Genomic DNA, 27,795 nt, shown 5'->3' with positions numbered 1-27,795 from the left:
CTGAGGCTTGATTTGTGACCCAAGATGTGATCTATCCTGGAGAATGTTCCATGTGCACTTGAGAAGAAAGTGTAATCTGCTGTTTCTGGATGGAATGTCCTATAAATATCAATTAAATCTATATGGTCTATTGTGTCATTTAAAGCTTGTGTTTCCTTATTAAGTTTCTGTTTGGATGATCTGTCCATTGGTGTAAGTGAGGTGTTATAGGCCCCCACTATTATTGTGTTACTGTTGATTTCCTCTTTTTTAGCTATTAGCAGTTGCCTTATGTATTGAGGTGCTCCTATGTTGGGTGCATGTATATTTATAATTGTTATATCTTCTTCTTGGATTGCTCCCTTGATCATTATGTAGTGTCCTTCCTTGTCTCCTGTAACATTTTTTTTTAAAGTCTATTTTATCTGATATGAGTATTGCTACTCCAGCTTTCTTTTGATTTCCATTTGCATGGAATATCTTTTTCCATCCCCTCACTTTCAGTTTGTATGTGTCCCTAGGTCTGAAGTGGGTCTCTTGTAGACAGCATATATATGGGTATTGTTTTTATATGGGTCTCCATTCAGCGAGCCTGTGTCTTTTGGTTGGAGCATTTAATCCATTCATGTTTAAGGTAATTATCGATATGTATGTTCCTATTACCATTTTCTTAATTGTTTTGGGTTTGTGTTTGTAGGTCCTTTTCTTCTCTTGTGTTTCCCTCTTAGAGAAGTTCCTTTAGCATTTGTTGTAGTGCTGCTTTGGTGGTGCTGAATTCTCTTAGCTTTTGCTTGTCTGTAAAGCTTTTGATTTCTCCATCAAATCTGAATGAGATCCTTGGCAGGTAGAGTAATCTTGGTTGTACGTTCTTCCCTTTCATCACTTTAAGTATATCATGCCACTCCCTTCTGGCTTGTAGAGTTTGTGCTGAGAAATCAGCTCTTAACCTTATGGGAGTTCCCTTGTATGTTATTTGTTGTTTTTCCCTTGCTGCTTTCAGTAATTTTTTTTTGTCTTTAATTTTTGCCAATTTGATTACTATGTGTCTCGGCATGTTTCTCCTTGGGTTTATCCTATATGGGACTCTCTGCACTTCCTGGACTTGGGTGGCTATTTCCTTTCCCATGTTAGGGAATTTTTCTACTATAATCTCTTCAAATATTTTCTTGGGTCCTTTCTCTCTCTATTCTCCTTCTGGCACCCCATAATGCGAATGTTGCATTTTATGGTGTCCCAGAGGTCTCTTAGGCTGTCTTCATTTCTTTTCATTCTTTTTTCTTTATTCTGTTCCGCAGCAGTGAATTCCACCATTCTGTCTTCCAGGTCAGTTTTCCGTTCTTCTGCCTCAGTTATTCTGCTATTGATTCCTTCTAGTGTATTTTTCATTTCAGTTATTGTATTGTGCATCTCTGTTTGTTCTTTAGTTCTTCTAGGTCTTTGTTAAACATTTCTTGCATCTTCTGGATCTTTGCCTCCATTCTTTTTTCCAAGGTCCTGGATCATCTCACTATCATTATTCTTAATTCTTTTTCTGGAAGGTTGCTTATCTCCACTTCCTTTAGTTGTTTTTCTGGGGTTTTATCTTGTTCCTTCATCTGGTACATAGCCCTCTGCCTTTTCATCTTGTCTGTCTTTCTGTGAATGTGGTTTTTGTTCCACAGGCTGCAGGATTTAGGCTGCAGGATTGTAGTTCTTCTTGCTTCTGCTGTCTGCCCTCTAGTGGATGAGGCTATCTAAGAGGCTTGTGCAAGTTTCCTGGTGGATGAGGCTATCTAAGAGGCTTGTGCAAGTTTCCTGATGGGAGGGACTGGTGGTTGTAGAGCTGGGTGTTGCTCTGGCGGGCAGAGCTCAGTAAAACTTTAATCGGCTTGTCTGCTGATAGGTGGGGTTGGGTTCCCTCCAGTTGGTTGTTTGGTCTGAGGTGACCCAACACTGGAGCCTCCCTGGGCTCTTTCGTAGGGCTAATGGTGGACTCTGGGAGGGCTCACGCCAAGGAGTACTTCCCAGAACTTCTGCTGCCAGTGTCCTTGTCCTCACGGTGAGCCACATCCCCGCCTCTGCAGGAGACCCTCCAACACTAGCAGGTAGGTGTGGTTCAGTCTCCTGTGGGGTAATTGTTCCTTCCCCTGGGTCCCGATGCACACACTAGTTTGTGTGTGCCCTCCAAGAGTGGAGTCTGTTTCCCCCAGTTCTGCAATCAAATCCCACTAGCCTTCAAAGTCTGATTCTCTAGGAATTCCTCCTCCCGTTGCCGGACCCCCAGGTTGGGAAGTCTGACGGGCTCAGAACCTTCACTCCAGTGGGTGGACTTCTGTGGTATAAGTGTTCTCCAGTTTGTGAGTCACCCACCCAGCAGTTATGGGATTTGATTTTATGATTTTGCCCCTCCTACCATCTCATTTGGCTTCTCCTTTGTCTTTGGATGTGGGGTATCTTTTTTGGTGAGTTCCAGTGTGTTCCTGTTGATGATTGTTCAGCAGTTAGTTGTGATTCCGGTGCTCTCACAAGAGGGAGTGAGAGCACGTCCTTCTACTCTGCCATCTTGAACCAAATTCGTAGTTTGTAAGTTTATGTTTTCACACGTATTTTCTCATTTAGTCTTTGAAATAACACTGTAAAATGTTTATCCCTATTTTAATGCTAGGAAACTAAGGTTCAAAGAGGTTAAATAATTTGCTCATTTTTTAACCTTATGGAGTTAATAAGAGTCAGGGTCTGAATGTAAACTCAGGTCTTCTGACTCTGCTTCCTGCATTCTTGCCACTTTATGAGGCATACAGAAGTTAAACTGTGTTTGCAGATTTGCTTGGCTAATCATTGACAGAGTAGGGGGAAAATAAATGAGACCAAACAACAACAAAAAGCAGGTGTTGTGGCCACACTGCCTCATGTTCTCCAGGTTTTGTTATACTTTTTCGAATAAATTCTTTGATTTCTCCTGTCCTAATAAGGTAGATATGATTTCCGTATTTTCTTTGGGGAAACAAACCTAGTAACAGCTTCTTACTGGCATAGCTAATTCTAGAACCCACTGTTCACTGAGTCATCGCACTGTCTATTCCCTTGGAGCTTCCATGTTCTCTATTTTCCCACTAATTTATACCTTTTAACCTTAGAGTAATTGAATAATTTCACAGTTTTCATAAACATTAAGATATTTCTGGGTTACGCAAATTAACTTTTATTTTTGAACAGGGCAGTTTGCCAGATTCACTTTGAAGTGCAGGATTACTAAGGTATATATTTCAGTTTTTATGTGCTACTTACTCTGTATCAGACATAGCAGGTTTGTGAAATTCTCAGTTCCCTAGAGGGTAGGTAGAGGCCACATGTTATTTATTCATCTTTGCATATCCATTGTCTACCATTGTGCTCAGACATGTCATAAGAGGTACTCTAACCTTTGTTGAATGAATGAATACAAATGCATTTTTTAATAGCCAAAAAAAAAAAAATTCAATAAATATTATCCAGTACGCTTTCTTAGAATAAAGGCAGTACACATTCTAGATAAAGAAAATATTTCTTATCCTTGGCATATGACCTAAAAAATAATAAATGATAAAAATTAGAACTTGACTTAAAACAACACTGTCTTATGGAAGGAAGTACATGTTCCATCCTGGGATTAAAAAAATAGGCTCTAAGTACCTGGTGGCTGGCACAAGTGCTTGCTTAGCTCAGTGCCCACATGTAGGATTGTACCCTAAGTGTTTGTTAGATAAATGAATGCCCAATGAGTGAATAAAAGAATTAGTTTTCACTATAACAACTAGAGGAGATACATCAAATGGCTATTAGACCCTACTTTTCATTTGTGTATTTTAATTGTCAAATATGATATATGTTAATCATAAAAATTCAAATAATACAGGAGTATATAGAGTAAAAGTAAAAAATCTCACTTCACTATTTGTCCCCTTCCCTTCCTTCACCCCAAAGACCAATTCTGTCTCAGGTAACCTTGTTAACAGTTTGGGGTTTATATTTCCAAACCTGTATCTTTGCATTTATGTGTATATATGTACAAATACACACTGAATACACCTGTATGCCATACTCAGTACATACATGTGTATTCAGTGGTTTTTCTTATATAAAAGAGATCATACTACACATAACTCTTTGTTTTTCACTTAAATTAAGACATTTGCCTCTATAATCACAAAGGATAAACATAATATTTATGTCTCACTTTTAGTTTACTATTCTTGAGTGGTTTGGTGTCAAGATTAAGCTAGCCTCTAAGAATGAATTGGGAAACTCTCCTTTTTTCCTCTGTGCTCTGGAATAGTTGAAACTGCCCTGTAAACATTTATTGGCAATCACCTGACAACCTTGCAGGGAAGGAAGAGATCTGGGACAACCTTTCTGAATTTTCCTGTTTTTATTGTTTTATCAAGGTTTGGCCCTTATTTTCTGTTACATTTTTGGTAAACAAGTCCTTCCCCCACACACGTCCCTTCCCCCAGCTCTGATGAGTAAATTGACAAACGCAAATGATTAAATGAATCGATGGATGCAGGAGTATATACGCTTTTCTCTTAGAGAGATCCGAGGTAGAGTCCTGCTCTTACTAATTGTATAACCTAAGCAAGTTACTTATCTTTTTCAAACTTCTGTTTCCTTATCTGTAAAATGGTAATAATCTCTACATCACAGAAAACTTGAAAGTATTAAAGGAGATGTGAGCTAATATATGAAAAACCTCTGTTGTTGCATCTAATAAGATTGAAAAAATTTATAACACTAATCTGTAATATGCTATACAAATGTAAATTTGTCACTGAGCTTACTGTAAATTGTTTTAGCCTAACAAGAACAAATTTAAGGAGAAAGGATGGTGACGCCAGGGACACTTTCCACTAATAAATTGGAAGGATCTATAAAAATTTCCAGGCCATTTAGAATATAATTTTGGTAGACAGTTATTTTTAAATACTTGTATGCTTTTGAGGCAGGATAGTAGGGGAAAGTAGTAAACAGACCTGGATTAATTTTGCATTATCACTTATTAGCCTTGTGACTTTGGATAAATTAATTTCTCTCAGTAAAATGGGATAAATACACCTACTTTGTAGGTAGTCATGAGGAAAGAGGTTAATATAGTGCTTGGCATCTAATAGGTGTACAAATTGTTAGGTTTTTTTTTCTTTTCATGTAATGAGTGCCCAACAGTGATGAACATGAGGTATTGGGTTCTGTTATTTTAAGGCTGTGTGATGTAGTGGCAAGAGTCCTTAAGTTACAGTTTTAGCATAAGTATTACACTGACTAGGCATTGACCTTGGACCAGTCACCTGCTAAGCTCCTTCTGTTTCCTTACCTATAAGAAAAGAGCAAGAGAACTGACACTTATTGAGGATCTATTTTACATGCAATTTACTAGGCAGTTTACAAATCTTACCTCATTTTATCCTCTCAATAATCTTATCAGATAGAGATGATTGTCATTTCTCAGTTTTATGGGTGAAGAAACAAAGGCACAGGAATTAGCTTTGAGGTCCATTTGGTGGACCCCGCAGTCCTGTCCATGTTCTTTCACTCATTACAGCTATCCCCTCCCGGGACGGTAGAGTGTTCTCCTGCATGCGGGGAATACCAAATGACGAGCATTCTGCAAACTGAAATACTAAGTGTATTAAAAAAGCTAAACCAATGTAGGATGAGACTGTTTATTTATTAATGATTTCCATTAATAAAATACAGAGATTGTTAATGTGTCCTAATGCCTCTGCTTAAGAGTAGTAATTTAAGTTTCTTAATACTTGTGTTGCTCATAATCGCTTTACCTAAATAATTTATTAAGCTTCATTCATTTCCAGTTTGACCAGGTAAAGAAGAGAGGGTAGGGAGTGGTTGTAAAGGGAAAGATAAGCTTTACACCAGTGTTTGATAGTGGTGTGTGTGTGTATTTATGAATGGACGTATGTATGGAAGAGCTGGGAAGTATAGTTCTCTGGCAGTTTGGCCTTTACAGAAACTACAGTTTCTTGGAAAGAAGTAGAGAATATCTGCATTATAATTCATTGTCTGCTACAGGACTTGCAGAGTCATTTAAAAACTGAAACTGCCTTTGTCAGCTGGTTTGTAAAGAGCTATTGCTTATATTCTTGAAAGATAGTAATATTGTCTTTCATTTTATAGGGGTTGCCATTTTATTTGATCAGATTTAGTGATACTGATTTGGCATTTCTGCAAGCATTGTGCCAGGGATATGCAAAACAAAAAATGCTGTTGAGACATCATAAATTAAATTGCGATTCAGTAATGGTATAGAAGGTTTAGAGATTATACCTTGAGGCTTCAGTATCATTTTTATCCTATTTAGTAGGAGTGGGAATTCCTATGTTTAGAGAATTTTTTCAGAATAGGCTTGAATTGCTCTCAGTAAATTCTCACTGATACTGAATGCTTGCTGTTTTGCAGGATACAGAACACTGTGAGTTTTATAAGAGTTACACAACATGGTTCTAGTCTTCAAAGAGTTTATATTTAGTTAGGGAGGCAATGAAGGAGGAGACCAAGTGAAGGGACACAGAGAGTTCTTAAAGCTTGTGTCCGCTCCTTGTAAAATTAGTTTTGCTGCATTGGGCTTTGGTGAGACACTGTAGGTTCTCCTGATGGATACTATCAGAAACATCCCAACTCTTTGAAAACTGGTAGTTGTGTATCTTGTATGTCTTGCTCTTTCTATAGTGTTCTCTTTGCTTTGTGAAAATTACTGTTTGGCCTAAGTACCAAGAATAGTTCCTCTTCTGAGTACTTTTCTGTTTATCTCCTGGGCTGTGGACTGGGTTTTTCTTTTTGTGATGGCTGTTAGAAAGCCAGAGCCAGATTTGTGGCCTACCCCAAAGTAAGCATATAGGTTTTATGCTGTACATTTTTTCAGCTTTTTTCGTGGCATCATTTTTGGTGTTTTCTTTATTCTTCTGCTAATATTTTAAATCTATTAACTTTTTGTAGTTCATGTATTCTTGTCTCATTAATCCTTTTCAGAACGAAATAGGGGTATATGTAAATGAATGTCTATGAAATTCATGAAGGAACATATCAAGGCAAACAGATCAATATAGTAGAGAGTAGTATGGCGAATAGGTTTTATTTCATGGGCCAGCTTTGGTTGATAATGATGGCTGCACGGAGGACCGCGTTAAGAAGTAGTTGGAGGCAGTGTGTAGGTTTAGTGGGAAAGGCTCCTGTGATCATTGAGCAGTGTTGTTGTCATGGATGTAGGAGTAGTGATGGCATGAGTGTCTGTATTTGCCATCCGTGTTACAGACAGACTCTACAGGATGCTGAATAGCTCAATAGGTGGGTGACTTTTAATTTAAGAGCTAGGTTTTGCTGGGAGGGATAAGGAATTGGGAAACAAGCTGATTTGTTGGGGTTGGGAGTCAGATTGGTTTGGCTAGAATAAAATGTTCTCACTGCATAAGGAGAAATGAGGTTGGTGGGAAAAGTGAGGAAGGGGGTGTGGGTAACTGGTAGGTGGAGGAGATTAGATTTTTTTAATCTCCTAAAATTCTAATTATTCCCCTATGTTATTTCCAGGGCTTTGCCCGAGTTCAGGTCCTTGTCATACTTTTAATTTTAAAAGTTAATTGAGTAGGTAATATACTCATATGTTTTAAAATTTAAAAAGTGCAAGAGGACACAATCAAAAGTTTTATTTCTGTTCCTCAGCTACAGAGTTCTCTCTACGAAGTCAACCAGTGTTATCAGATTCTTACGTATCCTTCCAGAAATATTTTTTGTATACGTATGTGCTTTCCCAACCATTTTACACAAATGATATTTCTGTACCTATGCACATACTGCTTCTTCCATACTATATACACTTTATTCTTTTTTTTTAAAATTAATTAATTTATTTATTTTTGGCTGCGTTGGGTCTTTGTTGCTTCGTGCGGGCTTTCTCTAGTTGCAGCGAGCAGGGGATACTCTTCGTTGCGGTGTGCGGGCTTCTCATTGCGGTGGCTTCTCTTGTTGCGGAGCATGGGCACTAGGTGTGCGGGCTTCCGTAGTTGTGGCTCGTGGGCTGTAGAGTGTAGGCTTAGTAACTGTGGCGCCCAGGCTTAGTTGCTCCACGGCATGTGGGATCTTCCCGGACCAGGGCTCAAACCCGTGTCCCCTGCATTGGCGGGTGGATTTTTAACCACTGTGCCACCAGGGAAGTCCTTTATTCTTTACCTTACGTCTTTCACTTTACCTTACATCTTTCACTTCTTGGAGATTCTTTTCATATCAGTGCACAAAGAGCTTTCTTCCTTCTTTTTTTTTAAATAAACTTTTTGCTTTGGAATAATTTTTTTTTTAAATAAATTTATTTATTTATTTATTTATTTATTTTTGGCTGTATTGGGTCTTCGTTGCTGCAGGCGGGCTTTCTCCAGTTGCGGCGAGCGGGGGCTACTCTTTGTTGCAGTGTGCGGGCTTCTCATTGCGGTGGCTTCTCTTGTTGCAGAGCACGGGCTCTAGGTGCACGGGCCTCAGTAGTTGTGGCACGCGGGCTCAGTAGTTGTGGCGCACAGGCCTAGTTGCTCCGCGGCATGTGGGATCTTCCTGGACCGGGACTTGAACCCATGTGCCCTGCACTGGTAGGGGGATTCTTAACCACTGTGCCACCAGGGAAGCCCCAATAATTTTAGATTTACAGAAAAGTTGCAAATAGTTTCCATATACACCTCATCCAGTTTCATTTCCCTTTATTTAATATTATCATCTTATTGTGGTACATTTGTCAAAACTAAGAAATCAACATTGGTACGTTAGTGTTAACTAAACTCCAGAGTTTATTTGGATAACACCAGTTTTTCCATTAATGTTCTTTTTCTGTTCCATGATCCCATCCAACATTCCGTAATTACATTTAGTTGTCATTTCTCCTTAGTCTCCTTTGACAGTTTCTCAAGGTTTTTAATGACCTTGACAGTTTTCAGGAGTACCAGTCTATAGACTGTCTCTCAGCTTGGGTTTGTCTGATGTTTTCCTCATGATTAGAATGGGGCTATGGATTTTTGGAAATACTGCACAAAGTTGAGTTGTCTTCCTCAATGTCTCAGCAAGGGAGTACTACCTGATATTTACAAGACATCACTGGTGATGTTTAACTTAGATCTCTTGGTTAAGGTGGTGTTTGCCAGGTTTCTCCACTGTAAAATTGCTGTTTTTCCCTTTCCGTACTTTATTTTTAGAGGTGAGTCACTAAGTTTAACCTATCCTCAAAGTGGGAGGGGCAATTTAAGGAGCTTTCTTTTTAAAAATGTAATGTTCCTTTAGACGGATGTATCATATATTTTAGTCAATTATTTTCCTATTGATATATATTTAGATGATTTAGTGTATTATAATAGTTAAGATAGTAGGCTCTGGAGCTACTCAGATCTTGGCTCACACTAGCTATGTGGTCTTGGGCTAATTTTATTTGGCCTCTTAGTTTCTCCATCTGTACAAGATGGATGTTAATAACACCTGCCTCATGGGATTGTTCAGAAGATTAAATGAGCATATGTGTGAAGTGCTTAGAACAGTGTTTGGCACTATACTAAGTGCTAGATAAGTGTTTGCTATTATCATTATTAATTTTTTTGTCCTTAAAATAATACTGCAATGAATAACTTGTTATTTCAACACAATGGTGGGACCGGCAAGTATAGTATAAGATAAATTCCTACAAATGGGTACTTGCATTTGTCATTTTGATAGATATTGCCAAATTTCCCTCCATAGAGGTTGAACCATTTTGTATATCCACCAGGGATATATGAGAACATCTGTGTTTCTGTGTCCCTTTTACCAAATTATTTGATCTTTGCCAATCCATTGATGCATATCTCATATTTTGAATTCATTTGACCATCTTTTCATTGAGCCATTTAAGAGTTTAGATTTTGATGCTGCTGGTTGTGAAACAACTTGTGCTTCATAGGCTGGGAAGTGAAAAAAAAAATTGTTGTTTGGGGAAAATAATTAGAGTAACTAGAAAAGGCATAGTTTGGACCTGGGAGAGACTAGAAGAAGTACGGCTGTTGCAAGGTGGACAAATCTATAAAGTGGGACACCCAGTTGCTGGCCTCTCTTCCAGTGTGGCAGCATGGTGTCTTGTTAATTGTTTTAGAAGGAATCTCCATCTTACATTTGCAGCCAGCAATGAGCGAAGCCGCAGGGGTGGAGGTTGGAAGAAAAGGCTGCAGTTGCATTAAAATAAAACTGAAAGTTAATCTGACACATCGTTTATGAGATGCATGTTTATTATGTTGTGTAATGATTAGGCAGAAATTAAAAGCAGGTCACAACATGTCATTGTAATTAACGTTAACATCCAGTTGTAGAAGTGTTTCTTCCTCCATCCATTCCCCAGTGTGTACAGTCACTGCCAGCTGGTAGTTTTTTCTGATATCATGTATTGTGCACAGTTGTTGTTATCATTAAAGTACCCCCCCATCCCCCACAACTACACTGTAAAAAACAAAAGTGTTAAACCTTACTTTACATTAGCTGGAAGTGGGTGGTAGTGGGGTGATGGTCCTTTGCTCTTTTTCTTAGTTTGAGTTTCATGTTTGGGAGTCCATGAGCCCAGCCTACCCACTCCAGACATTCATAGTTTCTTTACCTCTCACACACTGGAGGCTGCAAGAACCCTGGGGCATGAGAACAGATTGCTAGGAGTTGAGGGGCAGGAGAAAATGACCACCATTCTGAGAAAATGACCACCATTCCGAAAGAAGGAAAGGGATATCAAACCAGAAGGGAGTAGTAGACAGCCTGAAAATGGAATCTGAATCCTAGGAATTTGAGATTCTTGGCTTCTGAATAATTAAGGTTAATAGAGTGAACAGGGCAAAGGAGAGCTCTAAAAGTGACCTATTAACTCTTTTGACCCAGTCCCCCCAGGCGTGGTATCAGTACTAAGGCAGTTTTCGTACTGGACTCAGCAAAATAAAAACAAACGAAGCCCTTAGGCTTACAGTCAATCCAGGTCAACCAAAAGGCGAACATTTCTCCTGGCTGCCTTAAACTACAAATAACTCTGTTGAAAGACTGAGTTCAGCCCTTGCTGAAGTCCTTTACTGTTTTGGAGAAACTGGAAGATAATGGCCTCCTGAAAGCAGAAGGTATGAAGGATGCACTGGGAGTGGTAGAGAACTTAGAAGGCAGGAGAAAGGGACGCGTAGAGGCAGCTGAGAAAACAAACATGGATTTTTACAAGTTTCACCGGTCTTGGATTATCTTTATTCACAGACAATTAAAAGCTCTATTACAAATATTTCCTCCCTGTAGGGCAGGCAGCTAACCAGACATGCGTCTTGAGTTGTGGTGAGATGGAAGCTATTACTATTACTTTGAATTTAGGATTTGTATCTAATTTACTTCCAAAATACCTAAGAACTCCAAGATCAGGATGGGGAGTGATGTTTTAGGGCATCTGAATTAAACAGATGACCACACTCGGACTACAGTTTAATTCTATCTTAAACATACAGTTTTTGTTAAAATGCCATTTGAGGTAACCTGCTTTTGTACATTGTGACGATATTTAAACCTATCAGTTACTTATACCTTAGTGTGAATCATTTAAGCAGATAATTATTGCTTTTCTCATTAATTCTTGAATGAGATCAGATACTAAGGAAATAAGAATGTTGGTAGAAGAGGAGAGGTAATTTTATAATATACATCTTTTGTGCAGGATCGTGCTAGACACTGTGCTTGTTAACTTTGGGTGACATTTAAGAATTGAGTGCAGCCTGGCGAAGTAAAGCACAGTGTTGGAGCCGGGATAAGTCTGGATTAGCGCAGAGCCTTGCCCTCCTTAATCATTCCACATGTGGTAACTAATATCTCCCCATCCACCCGTTTGATCGTTGTTATCTAATTTATTTTGGAGCACATCATTCAAATATTAGAAAGTGGGAAAAGGTTTCAGTGAAGTTTTCCACCCATCTGTAGCAAGACATAAAGAGTACCCTTTTGTAGCCACACCTACTTCCTTCCCACCTACCCCCTTTCTCCTTAATGCCTGGCAACCATTAATCCGTTCTCCATTTCTATAATTTTATCATTTCAAAAGTGCTATATAAATGGAATCTACAGTATATAACCTTTTGGGATTGATTTTTTCATTCAGCATAATTCTCTGGATATTCATTTAAGTTATTCCATATTTAAGTAGTTTGTTCCTTTTTAATTGCTGAGTAGTAGTCCATAGTATGGATGTACCACAGTTTATTTACACATTCATCCATTGAAGGACTTCTAGGTTGTTTCTAGTTATTGGCTGTTATGACTAAAGCTGCTGTAAACATTTGTCTGTAGGGTTTTTTGTGAACATGAGTCTTCATTTTTCTGGGAAAAATGATCAGGAGTGTAATTGCTGGGTCGTATGATAGTTCCTTGTTTACTTTTTAAAAGAAATTGCCAAAATGTTTTCCAGAGCGGCAGTACTCTTTTACATTAGCGCATGTGTATTATGGGCTGAATATTGTCCCCCCCCCCAGTTCATATGTTGAAACCCTAACTCCCCAAACATGTCACAGTGTGACTGTATTTGGAGATAGGGCCTTTAAAGAGGTGATTAAGAGGGCTTTACCGTGGGTCGTAATCCAGTTTGACTGATGTCCTTATAAGAAAGAAATTTGGACACACATCCTTGAGGGATATGCACACTCAAGAGGAAAGACCATGTGAGAATGCAGTGAGAAGTCAGCCATCTGCAAACCAAGGAAAGTGGTCTCAAAAGAAACCAAACAAGCTGACACCTTGATTTTGGACTTCTAGCCTCCCGAACTGTGAGAAAACAAATTTCTGTTCCTTAAGCCACCCGGTCTGTGGTATTTTATTATGGCAGCCCTAGCAGACTAATGCAGTGAATAATCTAGTTTTTTTGCATCCTTGTCAGCATTTGCTTTTTGACTTTCAATGTTAGCCATTCTGACAGGTACGTAGTGATGTTTCACTGTGGTTTTAATTTGTATTTACCTGGTGGCTTACAATATTCAGCATCTTTACATGTGCCTATTTGTCATCTGTAGGTCAAATGTCTATTTGGTGAAATGTCTATTCATGTTTTTTGCTCATTTTCTGCTTGGATTGTTTGTTGTTTTTGTTGTTTTAGTGTTGAATTTCAAGCATTCTTTCATATATTTTAGATGCTAGTTCTTTGTCAGATAGGTGGTTTGCAAATATTTTTTCCCATTCTGTAGTTTCTTTTCATTCTCTTAACATGGTCTTTCACAGAGCAAAAGTTCTTAATTTTGATGACTTAATTTTTCAGTTTTTCCTTTTATGGATTGTGCTTTTGGTATCAAGTCTAGCCTAGCTCTAGATCCTGAAAATTGACTCCTTAGGTTTTAGAAAACTTTTTTTAAATAAAAGTTTTACAGTTTTCTATTTACATTTAAGTCCATGACCCATTTTGAGTTAATCTTTGTATAAGGTGTGATCAAGGTTTATTATTTTTGTCTATGCATATCCAATTGCTCCAGCACCATTTGTCTTTCTTCATTGAATTGTTTTTGAACCTTTGTCAAAAAACAGTTGGGCATACTTGTGTTGTATATCCAGGTTCTCTGTTCTGTTCCATTGAACTGTGTGTTTATCCCTCTGCCAATGTCACAGTCTTGATTGCTATAGGTAGATAATAAATCTTGAAATCTGGTAAGACTGATTCCTCCTGTTTTATTCTTTCTGAAAATTACTTTAGCTATTCTAGTTCCTTTGCCTTTCTATATAAATTTTAGAATAATCTTCTCTACATCTACAAAGAATCTTGATGGGAGGGATTTTGTTAGAAATTGCATGAAACTCAGTATCAATTTGGGGAGAATTGATGTCTTGAGAATTGATATATTGAGTCTTCCAATCCATGAACTGGTATGTTTCTCCCTGTTTTATAGATCTCCTTTGATTTCTCTCATCAGCATTTTGTGTTTTCAGCATGGAAGTATTACACATGTTTTGTTAGATTTATACCTTAGTATTCTATTTTTTTGGGTGATTATAAATGGTGTTTTTTTTCAGTGTTCACATGCTATTGCTAGTGTATAGAAATACAGTTGGTTTTTGTGTGTTAATCTTGTATCCCGCAACCTTGCTGAACTCATTAATTAGTTCTAGGAATTTTCTATAGCTTCCTTGGGATTTCCTACCTAGATGTCATCTGCAGAGAGGAGCAGTCTTATTTCTTCCTTTTTGATCTGTATTCCCTTTATTTCTTTTTCTTGTCTTATTGCACTGATTAGAACTTTCAGTGCTATATTGAATAAGATCGGTGAGAGTAGACATACTTACTTTGTTCCTTATCATAGGGAAGAGCATTCAGTCTTTCACCATAAGTATGTTAGCTGTAAGGTTTATTTTGTACAAGCTCTTTATCAAGTTGAGTGTGTTCCCCTCTTTTCATAGTTTTTTAAGAGTTTTTTTTTTTTTTATCATGTATGGGTGTTGAATTTTGCCAGTTGTGTTTTCTGCAACAATTGATATGATTATGGAATTTTTCTCCTTTATCCTGGTAATATGGTGGATTACATTGATTTTTGAATATTGAACCTGCTTTGCATCCCTGGAATAAACCCCAGTTGATTATCATCTTTTTATATATTGCTGAATATTATTTGCTATTATTTCATTAAGGATTCTTATGTTTATATTTGTGTCTTTCTTTGGTTTTGGTAGTAATACTAGCTTCAGAAAATGAATTAGGATGTGTACCCTCTTCTTCTGTTTTCTGAGATAGATTGTGTAGAATTGATTTTAATTCCTCTCTAAACATTTGGTAGATTTATCCAGTGAAAACTATCTGGGCTCAGAGATTTTTTTTTTTTTTGAGTCTTATAAATGTATTTTCCTTGATGACCTTTGAAGAGCTATTCATATTATCTGTTTCATATTAGGTGAATTGTGGTAATTTGTATTTTTTGAGGAAGTGGCCTATTTAGTCTGAGTTGTCAATTTAAAGTGTGTAGAGGTGTTTATGGTACTCCCTTATCCTTTTGCTGTCTGCAGTTTATAGTGATATCCCTGTTTCATTCCTGATATTGGTAATTTGTGTTTCTTTCTTTTTTTTTTCTTTGCTCCTTTTTTATCCTACTTTCTTAAGGTTTTTTGCTCTTCTCTTGAGATGGGAGCTTAGATTTACCAATTTGAGATTTCTCCTCTTCTAATGTATGCATTTAGTGTAATAATTTTTCCTTCAGCACTATAGCTGTGTTCCACATTTTTAAATTAATTAATTAATTAATTAATTAATTTTTGTCTGCGTTGGGTCTTCGTTGCTGCACGCGGGCTTTTTCTAGTTGCGGCAGCGAGCGGGGGCTACTCTTTGTTGTGGTGCGCGGGCTTCTCATTGCGGTGGCTTCTCTTGTTGTGGAGCATGGGCTCTAGGCATGCGGGCTTCAGTAGTTGTGGTACGCGGACTTCAGTTTTTGTGGCTCACGGGCTTTAGAGTGCAGACTCAGTAGTTGTTGTGCATGGGCTTAGTTGCTCCACGGCATGTGGGATCTTCCCAGACCAAGGCTCGAACCCATGTCCCCTGCCTTGGCAGGTAGATTCTTAACCACTAAGCCACCAGGGAAGTCCCCCACATTTTTTGATACGTTGTATTTTTATTTTCATTTAGTTCAATGTTTGTTTGTTTGTTTGTTTTTAATTCCCTTTGAGACTTCCTATTTGACCCCATGGGTTAGTTAGAAGAGTATCACTTGGTTTCCACGTAGTTGAAGAGTTTTCCTTTTATCTTTCCATTATTGCTTTCTAGTTTGATTTCCATTGTGGTCAGAGAGGATACTCTGTGTGATTTCAGTTATTTTTAATTTGTTGAGGTGTGCCTTATGACCCAGGGTTTGCCTTAGTAGTATGGTCTATCTTAGTATATGTTCCATGGGCCTTTGGAAAGAAATATGTATTCTGATGTTGTTTGGTAGAGTGTTCTATAAATGTTACTGCATCCTGTTGGTTGACAGTGTTTTCGAGTTCTACATCCTTGCTGATTTCTGTCTAGCTGTTCTATCAGTTATTGAGAGAAGGATGTTGAAGTCTCCAACTATGATTGTGGAGTTGTCTGTCTTTTCAGTTATTTCAGTTTTTGCTTCACATATCTTTCAGTTCTGTCATTTGGTACATTTAGGATTGCTATGTCTTCCTGTTGGATTGACCCTTTTATCATTCTGCAATATGCTTCTCTGTCTCTGATAATTTTCTTTGCTCCGAAGTCTACTTTATCTGATATTAATATAGCCATTCCTGCTTTCCTTTGGTTAATGTTTGTATGATTTGTCTTTTTCCATCCTTTTACTTTCAATCTGCCTTTATAGTTATATTTGAAGTGAGTTTCCTATAGACATATAGTTTCTTGTAGACATCATATAGGTGGATTATATTTTTTAATTCACTCTGCTAATATGTCTTAATGCATTTAGGCTGTTATATTTAATGTAGTTTTAGATTTGTTAGGGCTTAAATGTGCCATTTTATTTTTTGTTTTCTGTTTATCTCTCTGTTTTTCTTTTCTCTGTTTGGTTCTCTTTCTTTGGGTTACTTGAGCATATTTTAGAATTCCATTTTTATTTTATCTATTGTGTTTTGGATATATCTCTTTATATATTGGTTTTGGTGTTTGCTATAGATATTATATATACATAACTTATTACAGTCTACTGTTGTCATTTTACCATTTTGAGTGAAGTATAGAAACCTTACTTTTCTTTACATCCCTGCACCCTCCCCTCTTTATTATATAATTGTCCTGAAATGTTTACTGTACATTCATTTAGAACCACATCAGACAGTTGTAACTTTTCCTTCAACAACCATCAAACATAATTAGAAAACTCAGGAGGACAAAGAAAGTCTTTTATATCTACCCATATTTTTGCTTCCTGTTTTCCTTTTCCTTTCCTGATATTTGGAAGTTCCTTCTCTCATTATTTTCTTTCTGTTTAGAGAACTTATTTTAGTTATTATTTTAAGGTTAGTTTGTGGGGGACAAATTGGCTTAGTTTTTTTCATCTGAAAAGATGAAAAGTTTTTTTCATCTTGATTTCCCCCTCATGACTAAAGGATATTTTTGCTGGGTGTAGCATTTGAATAATATTGGGCCACTTCCTTCTGGCCTGCATAGTTTCTGATGAGAAATCACTGTCATTTGAGTTGTTTTTTCCTTGTAGGAAAGGTTTTGGTTTTTTCCTGAATGCTTTCTTTGTCCTTAGTCTTCAAAAGTTTAATTATTAAAAAAAAAAAAAAAAAAAGTTTAATTATGATGTGACTTGGCATAGATTTCTTTACGTTTATCCAGTTTAGGGTTCACTCAGCTTCTTGAACCTATAGGTTTATGTCTCTTGCCATATTTCTTCAAGTACTATTTCAGTCACCCCCTGTCCCTTTTTCTTTTTTTCTAGGACTCCAGTGACAAAAATATTAGATCTTTTGTTGTAGTCAAGCAGGTCTCTGAGGATCCCTTCGTTTATTTTTCACTCTTTTCTTTCTGTTACTAAGGTTGGGTAATTTCTACTCTCTCTCTTCTAGTTCACTGATTCTTTCCTTTGTCACCACCATTCTGTTTTGAGTCCATCTACTGAGCTTTTTTATTCAGTTATGTATTTTTCAGTTCTAAAATTTCCATTTGGTCCTTCTTTATATCTTCTATTTCTTTGCTGAAATTGTCTGTTTCTGTTTTGAGACTTTCTGTGTTTTCATTACTTTTCAGCATAATTGCTCATTGAAGCATTTTCATCATGGCTGCTTTAAGATCTTTGTCAGATAATTCTAACAGCGTTCCATGTGGCCTCCACTGACACAAGGATGGGGGAGTATGGGGACGTGGGGACTCATTATCAGATGAAAGTCTTGAATTCCTCCTTGGCCTTCTATGACACCACTCTGCTGGGTATGCCTCATTATAACCATGTGAGGGTGGAAGTCTAGGCTCCCCATTCAGCCTTTGTTGGCATGGATGAGAGTGGGGTCATGGTTTTTTGTGTAGTGTTTAGCTAGAGTAGCACCGTTACTGTCTAAAAGTTTTCTGTCTTGCTAGACTGTCCCTACCTGGTCTTTTGGCTAAAGAGAGCAAGCTTTTGTTGGGGCTTTTTTGTCTTTGCCTCTTTTTTTTTAATCTATTTATTTATGTATTTATTTTTGGCTGCGTTGGGTCTTCATTGCTGTGTGCGGGCTTTCTCTGATTGCATCGAGTGGGGGCTTCTCTTGTTGTGGAGCACGGGCTCTAGGCTCATGGGCTTCAGTAGTTGTGGCATGCAGGCTCAGTAGTTGTGGCTCACAGGCTCAGTAGTTGTGGCTCACAGGCTCTAGAGCGCAGGCTCAGTAGTTGTGGCACACGGGCTTAGTTGCTCTGCGGCATGTGGGATCTTCCTGGACCAGGGTTGGAACCCGTGTCCCCTGCATTGGCAGGCAGATTCTTAACCACTGTGCTACCAGGGAAGTCCCTGTCTTTGCCTCTTGGTGTTGCCAGGTTTTCAGCTGCAAGTCTGAGATACACGAGGCAAAAAGAAAACCCAGGGATCTCACCACTGACTTGTTCCTCAGGTCTTGAGGTTCCTAAGCATTTGCCTTCGTCTGTCCACCTTTCACAGACTTCTTATGTTTATTTTATGTGTAATGTCTAGGGCTTTCAATTGCACTTAGTGGGAGGAATAGGGTGAAGTACCTTTATTCAATCATCTTGGAAGTAGAACATCCTGTCATTCCTTTTTAAAAACCTCCAATGATTCTCTATTGCCTGTAGATGAATATCTAAGTTCCTTAGTCTGTCAGAGACCTTCCCAATCTGTGCACAATCTTAGCTTTTCTTCCCATTTCCAGCTACTCCTGTTTGTCTCCGTCACACCGTCATACTGAATTTTTCCCTCTGTTATAAATAGATTCTGTACTCCTATTGTCTGTATCGCATGGTCTTCACCAATTTGTTCTTTGGCCTGAAATGCCCCGATCCTTCATCTTAAGGTGATGCATCACCTTAACTGGTGACTGCATCATCAGTTGTTCCAGAGAATTTGAAGCTGGAATTATTGTAAAATGTCAAAATAATATGTTCTGTATTATAATAATTACATATTCCTTCTAAAGTAAGGGATTGTTGTAATTTTAATTGTTAAAATATCTGCATCACCAACAAATGATTGTGGAGGACCTACTCTTTGATGAATAATGGACTTAAATGTTGGAATACTGTTAGATAATTTAAAGATTTACATTTAGTTGAATGACAGTTCTTTCAGAATAAAATGCTATTAGTGCTAAATGATGCCTTAGTATTTTAGTCTGTGTTAATAATTATAAAGACGTAGCCAATGGTTTGGAATCCTAACTGCATATTTATGGTCAGTTGGGTAGCTCTGAAACAATTCTTTTGCCTAGGTCCAGACTCTAGAGATTCTGATTCAGTTAGCCTGGAGTGGATGTTTTTTAAAAGCTCCCCAAGTGATTCTAATACATAGCTGGGTTGAGAACCACTGGTCTAGAGTCAGATTATTAAAAAATGTAAGTGAACACCAGTGATTCCAGTCACTTTAAAGTTTTGTCCCAGGATGCTTCCAGCTGTGCAGCTTTGAACTTTGTCTTTCAGTTTTTACCTTAGCAGATTTTTAAAAACCATGTTGCATGTTATATGAAATACGATCTGGTTTGCAAAGAGAAGACAACATTTTGTGAAAATATTTCTTTAGGCACTTAAAATTACTAAGATTTTTTCAAAGATTTATTTTAATTCACTATTGATTTTTTTAAAAAGATGGCTGTAGGAACAGTAAGATAATGAAGCAGCCTGTTATACAGTCCATTTAAACTAGACTGACCTTGAGTATTTTTTGTCAAACACTTAAGATACATAGAAAGAATATAGTATCTTAGCTAGTTGTAAACAAGGAATTTGCTACTAGAGCAGAGAAATCAGATGTTGGTAGTGATTAGTAAGTATAGCACTCTTGAATGTCTTATGTTAAAATTGGTGTAGACATTTGACATCTAGGTAGTTAGTATGTTTGACTAAAAAGGTTAAAGGTTACTTGGTTTCAATAATAAAAGTGGTTACAGCTAAGGAAAGAAAGGCAAGTCAAAGGAAGAAAAAGAAAAAAGAGGTCAGTTAATAGAGAATGTAGAGCAAAGAAATAGGATCAAAGACAAGAATTCAATTAACTATTGTGACAACAAAGCCTTTCCTCTGAGGAAGAAGAAATTAGGTGCTCTAGTTCGTTCTTTATTTTAGGGACACTTACTCAGTTTACTGTATTATGCATGACCTCTATAAGCAAGATACAGAAAGAATTATAAAATAACACTGACTTTTTTCCTACAGTTAGTAATTTATTAAGTAGTAAGTTTCTAGTTTCATACAGGAACTGGCATGACTGAGGGGACTACAAAAGAACTGATACTTTATACTATGTTAATTTTAATGAATGACAGTGACAAAGGTATTGGCTCATTGTCAAATTAATATTAATACTTGTCAGATCTTCTGTTTTTCTAAATAATGTTTTATTTAATGTATATTTTAATGGATTCTAAGAATTTTGAAGGAATTTAATTAATGATTCTAGGATATCTAAGGGAAAATCAAGAGAAGACATTAGTTTTCATTATGGCAACAGTTTTCTAGAGGCTTATTAGTATCCTTATACATATAGATTCATTTCAAACTTTATTTACCATGGCTGTATCTTGGTCCTTCTGGTAGGAAATAAAGGTACCAACTCCCATGGACTCTTTTGTCTGGTGAGCAGGGCTAAGGGAAGTCTCTGTACTCCCAAACACTGAGGGGAAATTTTGAATTTATTCTTTATGCTACTGAAAGTATGCCTATTGCCATTTTTGGCACACATGTCTGATTACCAGTGCTTCTTATGGAAAATAATTACTTTCCTTATTCCTAAAGAAAATAAATTAAATCTTTGTGAAAATGTACCACTTAAAATATCTCCAGACTAACTCAGCCATTTCTTTTACATTTATTGAGCTCTTTCTATGCTCTAGACACTGTACTTGGCACTTGTAGGGAAGGGGCAGTTGCATAATAGATAGTAAAATTGGCTCGGTCTCTGACCTTCTGGAGCATATACTTTTTTTTTTTTTTTTAACATCTTTATTAGAGTATAGTTGCATATACTTTTACAAGGTGCTAAACTTTATAGTTGGAAATATAGGTTATGAAAGAAACATGTAGGAAGGGCAAGGCAAACAAGGGCTAGGTCCCCAAAAAAGTTTAAGATAAAGTGACCATCAGAAAGCCATCAGGAAAACCAGGCGGGTGAGGTATAGAAGACATCAATAACAGTTATGATTTTGCATATTTGTATGTAATAGCATTTTCTTCATGGAATCTTTCACATGTATTGTTATATGATTAATAATTTAAGGATCCATTTCTTAAGATTAGAAAATAATTTTATTTATCCCTGTAATGTATATATTGGAAAGGAGGGCAAGTGAACCATTTGTAGTATTTTCCTTTAAATTTCTTTCTGATAGAAAATTATATAATTGGCTTAGTTTTATATCAAGAAAAATAAGATTAAGCAGTGATTAGATTTTTGTAGAATTGAGTTTAAATCAGGAATTACTGCATTTAAAGCACTTAGACCAAAAAGATGATTCTTACGCTTAAGTATTATAAAGTAAAAGTACTTTTGGTTTTGTATTATTTCATATACATAAGTTTATTTTAGTCCCAGTTCATAACTTAAAAGGCTGTGAACAACAGTGTTCTTAACAAACTACACAAAATAAAAAATTGGAATACTGCATCAGATTATTTGTTTTCCAAAGATGAGTGCAAAATATTAAGTCTAGGGCTTGTTCTAACTTATATTAAATAACAAGCAAAAGCATATATCATCTCCCTGTGAAAGGTATATTAGTCTTAAAATTATATTTTCATTTTTTTTTAGCTTTTATTTTTTCATCATGTAGATAAAGACTTTCCTAACATTTTCTACCCTCGAGAACCTATTGTATTCTAAGTAATTCCAAAAATAAATATGACTTGGTTCCTCTGTCAGTGAATCCTCATTCACCTTAGAATGGGACTTACACTGTGTGATAAGTGTAATAGAGATAGTATAAGATAAAATAGTAGCACTAAGGAGGGAGAGAATGGTTACTCACCCTCACATTGTGTATTGTGTCAGGGAAGGTTTCACAGAGAAGGTGAAGCTAAGATAAGGTTTAAAGAATAAATAGGAATTTCTTTGACTGGATAGATAAGGATATTTCAGCATAGATAGCATATGCCAGAGCACAAGCAATGCAAGAGCATTGCAGGTTCAGAGAACTGCACTTGCTTTCTTCCTGATGAGAAGGGCATGAAGTAGAGCTGAAAGGGCATGATATGGAGAAGACTTAAGTCTTGTAAAAGGGTTGCCATGGAGACCATTAAAGATTTTAAAGTAGAGTAGTGAGGTGGTTAATTTTGCAAGTGTGTGAAAGTGAAGAGTCTGGAGTCAGGAAATCATTTAGAAATTATACAATAATTGAATCAATAGTGCTGTTGAAGAGAAGAGGATAGAGTCAGCAGGTTATGTAGCCATTTGTATAGAGGGTATAGGAAAAGAAAAACCTCTCTTAGGTTTTTGGCTTTGGTTTTTATAATATGTGTGTGTGGGTGCACAAATATTGTAGGAGAATAATGTAGGAAAGCTTATTATCAGATACTACTGTAATTTTACCTAATTTTAAAATATTGAAATAATTTCAGACTTACAGAAAAGTTGCAGAAATAATTCAAAGAATTCCCCTATCCTCTTCTTCACCCCAGATTCCCCAAATGTTAACTTTTTACTACAGTCGCTCTTCATAAAATAATAAATAAATATTTTTTTCTAAACCATTTGAGAGTAATTTGCTAAATTATGGCCCTTTGCTCCTAAATCCTTCAGTTTACACGTTCCAAAAAACAAGGTTATTTTCTTATATAACCACAGTACAGTCATCAAAACTGGGAAATTAACATTGATAGAGCACTAAATAAGCTTAATTAAAATTTTGCTGAATTTCCTAATGTCCTTTTGAGTAAAAGAGAAAAAAATTTTTTTTCCGGGTATAGTTCAGTCTAGGATCATTTGTTACTTTTAATTGCTGTATCTCTTTAATCTCCTTTAATCTGGAGCACTTCCTTGGTCTTTGTGTTTCTTGATAAAAAATTTTTGAAGACTACAGTTTAATTATTTTGTAGAAATATTCCACCATTTGGGTCTGTCTGATGTTTCCTCCTGATTAGATTTAGGTTATGCATTTTTGGCTGGAATACTACAAAAGTGTATCAGTGTATCATATCTGAAGGTCCATACTACTGTTTCGTTACTGGTGATGTAAATTCTTATCACCTGGTATGGTAGTGTCCTCCAGTTTTTTCCACTATAAAATTACTTTTTTTCCCTTTGTAGTTAATAGGTATCTTTTGGGGAAATACTTTGAGACTCTGTAAATATCCTGTTTCTCCTAAAATTTTGCCTAATAGTTTTAACACACAATAATAATTTTTACCTGAATCGCTGTGTACTTTTGACATGTACCCATAAATCTTTGAGCACTTCCTTCTGTTCTGGCAACAAGGTGTTTCAGAATTCTTTTGTACTTTCCCTACCCAGTGTTGGAATCTACCATTTTTTCAAGGAGCCCTGATTCATTTTAGTGGCAGTAGTACTTAGAAATCATGATCTAGGCACTGTGCTCATTGCTACTGAGAGGTCATGGATTTTTAGACCCTTGTATTAGTTAGCGTTTTCCAGAGAAACAGAACCAATAGGAAATATGTATAAGGAGATTTATCATAAGGAATTGGCTCATGTGATTAGACTGGCAAGTCTAATCTACAGGGTGAGCTGGCAGTCTAGAGACCCAGGGAGAACTAATGTTTGATGGTCTATTGAACCAATGTTTCAAGGCCATCAGGCAAGAAGAGCCGATATTGCAGATTAAATCTGAAGGCAGTCTACTTGGAGAATTCTTTCATGTTAGGGGAAGGTCAGGTCAGTCTCTTTGTTCTGTTCAGGCCTTCATCTGTTTGGATGAGGCCCACCCATAATATGGAGGGCAAGCTGCTTTACTAATTAAAATGTTATAATCATATCTAAAAACATCCTTGCAGAAACATTCAGAATAATGTTTAATCAAACATCTGGTCACTCTGGGCCACCTGAGACATAAAATCAACCACCAGAGCCTGCTCAGTGGGCGGAGCTGGGGGATACACACATACCTATATTAAGTGAAAACTATGAGTACATATTACTTTTCTTCAGCCATCATTATGGGGCTCATTGTAGCCTGCCTCCCCACTTTACATATTTGTAACTCTCTTCTTTGACCATGAGAACTCCGGCTCCCATTATCCACAGTTTACTTATTTATTTGCTCAACCCTAGAATACACAGAAAGTAATTCAGAATTGCTAATCTTTAACACTGTGAAAAACAAAACAAAACATTTATTGGAATTCAGTGTTTATTTAGTTTTCTGTTTTTGTTTTTTTTTTCATTGGGGTATAGTTGCTTTACAATGTTGTGTGTTTGTTTATAGCCTGAGAGTATTATTAAAAATACTGTGTTCAAAAGTTACTTGGGTTAGTTCTCCCTTCCCCCTTTCCTCTTTAGTGTAATTGTGTTTGTCATTTGAAATGCCATTAGAGACATTTCTTTCTGTTTGATTTCTCTTTTAGGGTTCTTTTTTTTTCTCTCATCATTGTTAATTTTGTTATTTTTGACAAATGTTATTTTAACATTCACATAGTTCCAAAATTTAGAACTATACAGAAAGAGAAATGTTAGTCATCCCTCCCATGTCTTCTCCTCCTTTTCCAGTCCCCCATCCTTTCCATCCATTCTCTCATACTTCCCATAGGCAATTAGTCTAAGTTTCTCTTTTATCTTTTGTTTCTCTTTGCACAAGATGAGCATATACATATATATATTCTTCTTTCCTCTGTTTTACTACACAAAAAGTAGCACACTGCAGGCATTCTTTTGCACATTGCTTTTTCCACTTGTCTATGTGTACTGGATATCTATATTATTTCATAGGGCTCTCCATTCATTTTTAGAGCTGCATAGTACTCCATTGTGTGGCTATACCAACTGTTAATTCAACTGTTCTTACACTTTGGACATTCACATTATTTCTAATTGTATTTTTCAATAATAAGTAATACTGCAATGAATAATCTTGCATAATATTTGTTTTTATATGGTTGAAAGTGTATCTTCCCCCTTATTTTGTATATTTATGTTTTCTCCTTTTGTTTTTTCTGGATTAACCTTGTCTGTTTTCTTAATTTAAAAAAGTCTAAGATTTTGATTTGTGAATTAGATAAATTTTTAGAAATTCTCTACCTCATTAATTTCTTTTTAAATCTTTATTATTTCCATGCTTGTGTTTTCCTTTGTTTATTTTGTTCTTTTTGAATTAGGAATTTATTTTTATTATTGATATAAATTTTCAAGTGTATAGATTTTCCTCTTTTCAGTGCATTAAATGTATCATCTTTTAGAAAATCTGTAATTTTGGTTCATACTTACTTGTGTAATCAAGTTGTTTAATAGTAGACAATTTAAAAATTTTGGAGTAGAATGCCCTTGTATTTTTGATTCTGTTAGTGATGTCTAATTTTATTAGACTTGTGATCAGCCTTTGCATTATTTCTACTTCATGAAATATACTGTTGCTTTCTTTAAGACCTACATATGATCCCCCTCCACCCCCCATATTTTTGGTCAGTATTCAGGTCCACTTGAGGAGAAGTTTTTATTATCGGGGTATAAAGTTTGATATATAAGATTTACCGTTTTATGTTATGTAAGTTGTTTATATTCTCAGTTAAGTTCATCAGTGTGTGTTAGTCTTACATATTACTAAAGTTGTTTTTTCTGAGTCTTTTTGCATCCCTTGTAGTTTCTGCCTTTAAAGGTAATTGCTGTGGTATTTGAAGCATAAGTATTCTTAATTATTATATCTTCATTGTGTAATATGGCAGTTAACATTAAATGTTGCTTCTCTTTGTCACGTTTAATGCTTTTTTGACTTGAATTCTTCTGTATCAGGATCACTACTGCTTTTTGTTTACTGTTTTTATTTGCTTAGATATGCTTTTACCTATCTCTTTAATTTTTAGTCTTTTTGATTTACCTTGTTTTAGGTTATCTTTTTTTTTTAATTGAGGTATAGTTGATGTACAATATTATGTGTTTCAGGTGTACAACATAGTGGTTCACAATTTTTAAAGGTTATATTCCGTTTTTAGTTGTTATAAAATATTGGCTATATTCCCTGTGTTGTGCAGTATGTCCTTGTAGCTTATTTTATACATAGTAGTTTGTACCTCTTAATCCCTTACCCCTATCTTGCCCCTCCTTTCTTAGGTTATCTCTTGCATACAGCATTTAATTAGGTCTTTTTTTATAAGCTGTATTAAAAAATCATTTTCTATTAATGACTGTTGAGCTCAATCTCAGTTTTGTCATTTTATGTTATATATATACTACTGTATGCATTATGTTATATTTTTCTTTGTTTCTTTGTGATGTGCTTTCTTTGCACTTCCCTTTAAAAAATTTCTTTGGGTATTTTGGATTTATTGTTTTTTGTTATTATAGTAGCTACTTGTGTACTTATGCCTTTTTAAAATGTCCTCTTCCTTGTTTAACTTTCTACTATCCTTTATTTTAGTTTTTAATGGTGTGCTTTGATTCTTACCTATTGCTATTTGAACAATCAGTGAGTTTATTTTGTGTTCTTTTTCTCTCTTCTCCCATGTTTTTAGTTGAATTATGTCTACTTTCTCTTCAAACTTAACTGCAACTTTGTTTTGCTCTTAGTTCTACAGTTAAATGTGTTAAATCCTCACCATCAGTCTTTTGCTGAGGTTTCCCAGTCACCTACTGGTAGATATGTCTCAATTTTTAGTAGATTTCTTAAGAAGAGCTTGTGGGCACAATTTTCCCTGAGTTCTTGCATATGTAAAGTTGTTTTTCTATAGCCTTGGTACTGGAAGGACAGCTTGGTTCACACTTTGTTTCCTTGCTTACAGTGTGCCCTTGCTTTATATGTCATTTTTGATAAATCTGATGCCAGTCTTAATTTTCTTGCCCTTATAAGTTATTTGACCCTTTTCCTCTGTTTTATTTTCCCGTTTATTTTTAAAGTCTAATAGTTTCATTAGGATATGTCTTAGAGTTTATTGTAGCAGGTCAGTTTTCCCTTCTACCTACTGGATCCTTTTAATATGTATTATTGGGACTTTTGTTTCTGAAAAGCTTTTTTTGGATTGTAGTTTTAAATATTCTAATGTTTTGTTTTTCTTCTATGGGGACTCGTTACACATAATTATATCTTCTTTGTCTATCTTCCATTTCAAAAACTTTCTCTCTATTTTTACTTATCTCATTTTCATCCTCTTGATTCTTTTCCTGTTTTCTTCAGTGTCTTTTATTAAGTTTTTATTTGAATTTTTTCTTGAGCACCTTGCAATTTGGTCTTCAATTCTGATAGAATTTTATCTTTTTCATTCACCTCTTTTTTTTCATTTCTGTTAGCTTTTGTTCTGTTTTTCGGTTTTAATTTGTGATCCAACGTGTTTTCGTATACCAAATTTGTATTTAAGGAGATACAATTGAGTTTGGAATGTTTATTAACATTTTCTGCTTTGTTATTGATTTGGGGGGGTATTTTTCATCAGTGTAATTGTTCTGATTTAATTTTGTAGTAGTTTTATAGAGAAGAAAATTGCTCATGCCTCTGCATTTATGTGAGCAAGGCTGATGTTTTAGGGACTTACAAGAATACTAATTTAAGAGTACCCTCCTCCGTTACTGTAGC

At 36.1% G+C, this 27,795-nt stretch overlaps 1 protein-coding gene across 6 annotated transcripts in view; it reads left to right on the top strand.

Annotated features, from left to right (window-relative positions):
* SESTD1 (SEC14 and spectrin domain containing 1) overlaps positions 1 to 27,795 on the top strand; it is a 210,829-nt gene that overhangs the window by 80,511 nt on the left and 102,523 nt on the right. Inside the window, exon 1 of one of the 6 annotated variants that reach the window (XM_082466712.1) lies at positions 1,883 to 2,063. The exons of 4 other annotated variants lie outside the window; for them this stretch is intronic. The gene's annotated coding sequence lies outside the window, so the exon portion shown is untranslated. Of the gene's footprint in view, positions 1 to 1,882; positions 2,064 to 11,034; positions 11,097 to 27,795 lie in introns of those variants that run through there. One more of the 6 variants, XM_082466713.1, reaches the window with a different exon arrangement.

The sequence above is a fragment of the Balaenoptera physalus genome, assembly GCF_965194825.1.
Source record: "Balaenoptera physalus genome assembly, chromosome: 6".
NCBI lineage: Eukaryota > Metazoa > Chordata > Mammalia > Artiodactyla > Balaenopteridae > Balaenoptera > Balaenoptera physalus.
Note: the sequence above shows the minus strand (reverse complement) of the source record. Positions and strands in the feature narration are given on the sequence as shown.